This window comes from Cibotium barometz, chromosome 28 (assembly GCF_041138505.1).
Source record: "Cibotium barometz isolate CiBa-2024 chromosome 28, ASM4113850v1, whole genome shotgun sequence".
NCBI lineage: Eukaryota > Viridiplantae > Streptophyta > Polypodiopsida > Cyatheales > Cibotiaceae > Cibotium > Cibotium barometz.
In genome coordinates, this window is record NC_141073.1 from 4,782,515 (window position 1) to 4,791,732 (window position 9,218).

A 9,218-nucleotide genomic window follows, 5' to 3' on the forward strand; every position below is an offset into this window, starting at 1 on the left:
CTCCGAAAGCCCCCGGAAGTCTCACACACGCATAGTGGATGGTCAGATTGCGCTCCGGAAAGGAAGTGCATTTTCCTGCTATGGCAAGCTACGACGAAGAGAGAAAACGACAAACTTCGGAACAGAGTGCAGCAAGCAGTCCTTCGAGGGAGGTAAACATGAGTGTATATAGTGCCCTTGGGAACTAGTCGACAGCCCCTAGAACTGGCCGACTGGTCCACGAGACCAACTAAAAAAGAAGAAAATAGATTAAATACCATAAACAAGGCACAACCCCATAGCATTGAGATGCACTAATTCTAACAACATTGGTATCAGAGCCTTCTTCAAGTGTGAAGATTCAGCTAGAAAAACCAGAAAAAAAGAAAGATTTTTTTTTTCTCACTTGTGTGGTTGGTTTCTAGTCTCCGATGGACCACCCCTTTCGCTGTCTCTTGTCCCTCAAAGGATGGTTGGTTTTCAGCCCCCGGAAGTCTCACACACACATAGTGGATGGTCAGATTGCGCTCCGGAAAGGAAGTGCATTTTCCTGCTATGGCAAGCTACGACGAAGAGAGAAAACGACAAACTTCGGAAAACAGAGTGCAGCAAGCAGTCCTTCGAGGGAGGTAAACATGAGTGTATAGGAGATGCTCCAGTACATGATGCGAGCAATCACAGAATAGGGTACCAAATTGGAAGAGCAGAAGGTGCAGATCTTGGTCCTAGAAGAGCGCACCCGTTCTCCAACCCCTCTTTTTCCGTTTCCTCCTCCCACTCCTTCTGTTTCCAGATCCTCTATAAAATGACCTTTCGAGATTAGCCGGAATGTGTCCAAAGCCCTAGTGACCATAAATGTGAGCCAGGATTCCTGAACTTTTCTCTCATAAGCCATTTACAGGCTAAACGAGAAATCAAGAAAGGCGCACAGTGTGTGATGATATACATCTAGACTGCCTAGACGGTGGGGCTTCAGAGAAGTATCAAGCTCTACATGACAAGTTCCAGAAGAGTTTCCTTTGGGACAATCTCCCTTCCGAGCTCCCCGGAGGACCATAGAATAGACCTCCTCCCAGGCTTAGATTCCCCGAGCAAGTTTCCATACCGCCTTTCCAAGGCAATGGAATCGGAGTTGGACCGCCAACTCCAAGAACTGTTGCAATCTGGCTTCATACGTCCTAGTGTGTCGCCATTTGCAGCACTGATCTTGTTTGTCAGGAAGAACGATGGGTCTTCTCGATTGTGTGTCGATTATCGTGCACTCAATAACTTGACTATCAAGAGTAAGTTCCCGATGCCTCGAATAGACTATATTCTCGAGAGGCTAAATGGGACCAAGGTGTTCTCAAAATTGGACTTGAAGAGTGGGCACCACTAGGTGAGGAATGTTGAGGGAGACATCCTCAAGCCAGCCTTCTGTACGGAACAGGCTCACTATGAATTTGTGGCCATGCCTTCTGGCTTGACGAACGTCCTAGCCATATTCAACCGCATGATGATGCGTGTTTTCAGGGACTTAATAGGAAAGTGTGTGTTCATGTTCCTAGACGACATACTAGTATTTTCAGCTACCATTGAGCAGCATGACATTGATGTGGAAAAAGTCTTGAAGTTGTTGGAAAGCAACAAGCTCTACGTCAATGAGAAGAAGTCGGAATTTTATTTGTTCAAGCTTCACTACCTTGAATACATTATCAGTGCCGAGTGCATCTGACTTGATCTGGCCAAGGTGGCCGAGATTGTCAATTGGGAAGTACCACAGATTGCTTATGACATCAGATCCTTTGTGGGTATATGTCAGGCATGTTAGCACATTCATCTTCCCAGTTTCTGCCCATATTTGGTGTCCCCTTTGGTCCCTTTTGGTCCCTTTTCATGGCCCTTGATTGTGGGCTGGCTATCCCTTTTTTATATATTTTTTTGGGATTTTTCCCAGCTTGGATGTATTTTCCCCAGTCGGCCAGCTACATTATGTCCAAGTCGGCCAGTTTATCATGTCTAGTCGGCCAGCCCCTCTTACCTATAAATAGGTGGGTTGGCCTCTCACTTTTTCATCTTGCCTAGTCTTTCTTTTGCTCCCTCACTTATGAGACACTTTCTGTCTCTTGCTTGGGATTGTACCATTTCAGTATATTCAGCATAGTTGCTCCATATCTCTCTCTCTCTTGCACTCTCTGCTCAGCACACTCTTTCTCAAATCTGCAGCGCTCTGGATGCTGCGTTTTCTAGACAGTTTTTGTTGATTGCTTTCCCTTCACTTTGGCTTCATCGCTTACAGCCTCCTGAAGGTATTTTCTCATCAGCGTTTCTTCCTTCTTGGAGTTTGGAACTAGGCGGCCTGTTCTTTTAGGACTGCAGCTCCTCTTTGGCTGCGTTTTCCTCTCCAGTGGACATTCCCTTTTGTAGAGGGGGTCTTGTGTTGGTTCTGGCTTTGGTGGCAACCTTAGTACCTGTGGTGGACACTCCTTCCGAGATTGTGTATATTTGTGAGATTGAGCCCAAGCTCTTGTGATGGCTGCCCCGACTACACTTCATATGTTCTTTGAGTCTGCAAAGTTGGATGGTTCCAACTACACTATGGAAGGTGAAGGTGAAATCAGCCTTGTGTGGTGTGGATCTCTGGGATTGGCTTGTTACACCTGCCAATGCCACCCTCCCACCCTTGCTTCTGGCAGGTACCGATTGATATTTGGCAAGCGAATGATTGTCGTGTTTTCTCCTTTCTGATTTTGAATTGTCAGGATTCTGTTCTCTCATGTGCGTACAGCAGATGTTGCACATGACGTTTGGAAGGCATTTGCAGATCTCTATGAGATTAAGTCTTCGGGTCGGATTTTGGCGTTGGAAAAGCAGCTTATGAACTTGTCAGTTTTTGCCTTTCCATATTTATCTGCTTTCATCTTGAAGATGAAAGATCTCTGAGACGAGCTTGCTGTTTGTGGCAAGGATATCTCTACAGATGATATGGCTATTCGGCTTCTCTCCAAGCTTCCAGAGAGGTTTGATGCTTATTTTCAGTCTCTTGTTTCTTCTCCTCGTCTTGTTCTAGTTACTTCGGAGGAAGTTCTCCCCTCCATTATGCAGATTGAGTCTTGCTTTGAAGAGCGGACTGGCACCTTTGGTGGTTTTGATGGAGCTTTGGCTACACGAGATAAAGGGAAGACTCAACAGAAGAAAGGGAAAAGGGTTTCTGACAAGAACTCCAAGGATAACGACAAGGATAAAGACAAAAGCAAATCTTCTAAAAATAAGGACATTGAGTGTCATTATTGTGGCAAGAAGGGTCATAAATCGCCCCAATGTCACAAGAAGAAGCGGGATGAAGAAGCAAAGAACTCTTCCTCTATAGCGGTGTCTTAGACCAAGAAAGATGATGGTATTCTTCTATTAGTAGGTACTCGTCGTGTACTTGCTCTTGTGACTTCTTAGTCACGGTCGTGGATTGTGGATAGCGGTGCTACTGCTCACATGACACCCCATCGAGATTGGTTCGAGGACTTCACTGCCAGCAGGCGGTGTGTTCTCAAAGTTCTTCAGTACTTGCATGGCACTCTAGACTTTGGCATCTTCTATGGCCAAGGATGCACTCTTCTTGGATGGTTTGATTCAGATTGGGCTAGAGATCCAGATACTCGGTGTTCGACCACTGGTTGTGTTTTTTCACTTGGGTCTGGAGCCATTTCATGGAGTAGTAAAAAGCAGCCTATTCTGGCGCTTTCCTCTACACAAGCAAAGTATCGTGCGGTTTGTTATGCTGCATGTGAGTTGATTTGGTTGCGGAGATTATTGGAGGAGCTTGGCTGTCCTCCTACCGGATCTACTCTTCTTTGGTGTGACAATCAGAGTTGCATCGCCATCACCAAGAACCCTGTGTTTCATGCTCGTACGAAACACGTTGAGATACATTATCACTATATTCATGAACGGGTTCTTGCTGGAGATTTGCGATTGGAGTATTGTACTTTAGCGGAGAATGCTTCAGATTTGTTCACCAAGTCGGTTTCTTAGTCTTCCTTGGCTCCTCATCTTCGGCTTCTCGGAGTATGTTCAACATCTGGTGCTGAGAGGGGGTATTAGCACATTCATTCCCAGTTTTTGCCCATATTTGGTCTCTTTTGGTCCCTTTTCATGGCCCTTGATTGTGGGCTGGTCACCCCTTTTTTATATATATTTTTTGGGATTTTTCCCAGCCTGGATGTATTTTCCCCAGTCGGCCAGCTACATCATGTCTAGTCGACCAACCCCTCTTACCTATAAATAGGTGGACTGGCCTCTCACTTTTTCATCTTGCCTAGTCTTTCTTTTGCTCCCTCACTTATGAGACACTTTCTGTCTCTTGCTTGGGACTGTACCATTTCAGTATATTCAGCATAGTTGCTCCATATCTCTCTCTCTTGCGCTCTCTGCTTAGCACACTCTAGTGCTTATTTGCTCTCGCTCTATGCACTCATTCAAGGCATACTCTACCCACATAGACAATTTTTCTAACCTCTCGGTGGATCTCACCGATCTGCCAAAGGGGGTCAAGACTAGAAGGCAACGGATCCGAATGACTCCACGAGTGTTGGAGGCATTCAAGAATCGCAAGGTGGCTTTGTCAGAAGCGCCTTGTCTAGCGCTTGTCTCGTGGTACGAGCCATTCTAAGTGATCACCAATGCGAGTAACATCGCAATTGGAGGTGTGTTATAAATAGAATGGCCAAGCTTACATGTTTCTTAAGTTACTTCTGCGGAAAAGAATTACTCGGTCTACGATCGAGAACTCCTCACAGTTATTCAGGCCTTGAAACATTGGAAACATTTCTTTTATGGCTGTGAATTTGAGGTTCACATTGACCATCAGGCATTACACTGGATTGAGACGATGCCAAGTGCACAGTGGAGTGACCGTCTAACACCGCTGCAGCCAGATCTCCCAGCAATTTGGTGGTATGATCGAGTACCTCCCAAGAAAGGCCAACCGAGTAGCCGATGCTTTGAGTAGGAGGGGAACAATGATGTTGATTCAGACCACTAGAATCGACCTTGCAGGTACGGGACTAGATGACATGAAGCACACGTATGCGGATTCCGAGAAATTTGGTACACATTGGGAACAAGCATTGGATGCCATAGGATCATGCCACTTTTTGATACACGATGGTTGGCTTTTCTACAAAGGCCGACTTTGTGTCATGAAGTCATTCAGGGCAGCTCTTCTCCGTCATGCCCATGACGCCATCATTGGTGGTCATCGGGGCACGAATTCGACTCTGGAGAAGTTAGAAAGGCAATATTATTGGCCAAGAATGAGGCGAGATGTGTTTGCACATGTGCAACAATGTGACGTTTGTCAGAAAGTGAAAGCTCCTCGTGAGAAGAAGATAGAGTTGCTACAGCCTTCACTGACTCTTGAAGGACCTTTCGAAGATATATCGATGGACTTTGTCACAAATCTGCCTCCTCCCAGTCCGAGTAAGCGTAATACTCAGTGCTTGACTATTGTTGATAAATTTAGCAAATTTGTTATGTTTATCCCATGTAGGGCCAATGTGACCGCTGAAGATGTTGCCCATTTGTTCATTCGGCATTGGTACTCGATTGGCGGGATCCTTAAGATCATAGTATTAGACCGAGATGCCAAGTTTACCAGTCATTTTTAAAGGGCGTTGTTTGATAACTTTGGTGCTAAATTGAATTTTTCCAGTGCATTTTACCCACAGGCTGATGGCCAGATAGAAATCTACAACCAATTGGCCTTTGATGTGCTGAAGTGTTATGTCCACAATTAGTAAGGTAAGTGGGAATCGTATTTGTCTTTAGTTCAAGCTGTTTTGAATGATTCCTTTTCTTCAGCTATTGGTAGAACTCCATATGAAGCAGCGTTTAAAAGACCATTATAGTCGCTATTGACCAGAGCTGAAGATGTTGCCCATTTGTTCATTTGGCATTGTTACTCGATTGGCGGGATCTCTAGGATCATAGTATTATACCGAGATGCCAAGTTTACCAGTCATTTTTGGAGGGCATTGTTTGATAACTTTGATACTAAATTGAGTTTTTCCAGTGCATTTCACCCACAGACTGATGGCCAGATAGAAATCTACAACCAATTGGCCTTTGATGTGCTAAAGTGTTATGTCCACAATCGGTAAGGTAAGTGGGAATCATATTTGTCTTTAGTTTAAGCTGTTTTGAATGATTCCTTTTCTTCAGCTATTGGTAGAACTCCATATGAAGCAGCGTTTAGAAGACAGTTCTAGTCGCTATTGACCAGAACCACGTCTTTAGTACCTGAAGCGAATAGAATGACGGAGTCTTATCAGGAGATTTTGGAGTTGGTGAAAGACAGGTTGGCTAAAGTGCAGCAAAGTTATCATTTAGGAGCTTTGGACTTTTTCCCATGCAGAGAAAGATTAACGAGGTTTCAATAAATTTGAAGCTACCTCCGAGTTGGACCATGCACGATGTGTTTCATGTTAGTTGGCTAAAATAATATGCAGGTCCGATCCCTTCAGAAGTGAAAGATGAAGCGGAACCAACTATAGTTGATGAAGCTGAAGTAATGGTTCCAAAACAGATCCTTTTGCACCGCTTCAAGCATGGCTCAAGCCGAAGACAAAGATAGTTCCTCACAAAGTTTTAGGACCGAGGGACCCATGAAGCGGTATGGCTTGCAAAGAGTTCTTCGACGACTATCCGACTTTATTGACGGACTATTTGGAGGCTATACAGCTTCCGTCAAGTTAAGCAGAAGGGGATGTCACATGCATTCCGCACTTGGATGCCATGTAGACATATTTGAATAAGAAGGTGCAGGACCTGAAGTGGAAATTGGTCTCATGTGAGCCGAGTCCGGGACGAGTCCACTCTACACATCCGAGGTCAGGTGTGAATTGTCTTGCACATGAGGTGGTGCCAGTCCGTACTATGAGTCTCCCTCTGGAATGATGTCAGGTGATCTGAGTATTTGGTTTGCGATCGGGTGCCGGACATCTATAGATGCATGTAGGTTTGCATGTAGACAAGGGGCCAGCCCATAGGGCTACCCTAGAGCAGAGCCTAAGGCTCTTGCTGTGGGCATGGTTGAGGTGCAGAACCACCCCCAAGGGGCCAGGAGGGCCCCATGCTATGCCCACCAGCCTTGGCTTGGGTTGGGAGCGCTGTCGGCCAGCCCTAGGGGCCCTGGCCATGCACGCGACTATGGGCCCAGGGCCCTGCCCAGCTAGTCGGCAGATTGTGGAGCAGTCCCATACTTCATGCGCATGGCTGCCTAGCAGCCCAGACCAATGCGCATATCAGCCAGCCCATTTAAGGTGTGAAAGGATGGCCTTTTTTAGCATTAAATGCTATTTTCTGCTGGTCGTATAGGACCCTTCAAAGGAGAAGGGGAGAACCTGGGCGAGGCTGTGGAGAAATGGGTGGAAGTTATGGAAGAATATTTTGACATCACAGGCTACAATGAGTGGAGAAAAATGGCTCTTGCCTAGCTGAAAATAGTGGAAACAGCCAGGATAGCATGGAGGAACCACTGTGATACCAACCGTCTGGACAGAAATACTCAGTCCTGGAATGACCTAAAAACCTATTTAAGAAAGAGATTTTGTCTCCCTGGATTTTTGGAAATCAAAATGAACAAATTCTTAGAGCTAAAGCAGGAGAGAACAACCATCGAGGAATATCACCAGGCCTCTTTGCTCTTCTACTCAAATATTCACCACCTCTAGATGAAGAACAACTCATGGGGCCAGGTTCATTCGGGGAACGAACGAACCCTTGGACACACTGGTCAAAAATGCCAAGCCAGTGTCCATGGCTGAAGAAGTAAGAATGGCAAAGGATTTTGCCAAAGCCTTTGTAGTAAAGGTCCCGCCAAAGCCTGCACCCTCTAACTTTAAAAGATTCCAAGCCCAGAGAAGTACTTCAAACTTTCCACCCCCGAAGAGGCAGCAAGGCCCGAATCAGAATCAGGATGTAGGAAGATTCCGAAGTGAAGGAAGACCCTTCCCCCAGAATACTTTCTCAGGAGCCCTACCTCTTTCAAGAAATCAGAAGGATGAACTCAGAAGTGAAAACCGATGTTTTGGATGCCAAGGTTTTGGTCACCAACTGAAAGACTGCCCGACTCCTACCATGTCAAGGGGACAGGGAAGTCAAGGACTCTGAATTCAGAGACCAACCCCTTCATACCAGTCTAATCAAGGTCCGTCTCGCCCAAGCGAGGGTAATCCCAAAAGAACTCCAGCTCAACCATCTGCCTCTGTCCAGAGTAACCTCAGAACTCCTTCCCAGAACTCGGGCAACCAAAGAGAAAGAGTTCCGCCTCAGACTGTAGCAGCCAGTGCAGTCACAATTTCAGATGTAGTAGAAGAGGGAAGAGGGCAGATCTTTGCTGCAATTGAAAACCAAGGACCTAACCGTCAGTTCTCAGTCATCCATACTCCAGCAGAATATCAGGGTAAGCCTTTTAAGCTTTTGATTGATTCAGGCAGTTCTCATTCATTCATTCCCCTAGATGCTTGCGTAAGCTAGTCTTAGAAAGAAATCAGGGAAACCTATGCAAGTTGAATTGGCCAGTGGGAAGATTCTTTTCACTCACCATGAGATAGATCTTATCCAGTTCAATCTAGATGGTAATGTAACCGACTGTCAGTTCAAAGTCTTACCTCTGGGAGTTTTTGACGGGATCCTTGGAATGGATTGGCGCCACAAAAATCAAGCTGACATACACTGTCACAATGGAACCATTTCCTTCCTTGACCTTCACGGGAACAAAGTTCAAGGAACTGGAGTTTCCGAATCCCCAGACCTTCAGTTAATAAAAGCTTCTAGGTTGCTGAAAGGACTTAGAAAGAAGTAGCAAATTTATGTTGTCAAAATGAACCCAGTAGACTCAAAGCTTAAGGCTAAAGAACCAGAATGGTTAAATGAATTTGATGATCTATTCCCAGCAGAGCTAACTGAAATGCCTCCAATTTAGGAAGTAGATCATGTGATTGAATTGACCCCCGGAGCTAAGCCAGTAGCCCTGCGCACGTACAAAATGCCAGTTCCTGAAGCCATCAAACTCAAGGAACAACTTAGACAGCTGTTAGAACAAGGGTTTGTAAGACCTAGTGTTTCATCTTAGGGTACGCCAGTTCTCTTTCAGAAAAAGAAAGATGGAACGCTTAGACTCCGTGTGGACTACAGAGGTCTAAATCAACTGACAGTTAAGAATAAGTATCCTATCCCAAGAATTGATGAGCTTCTGGACAGGC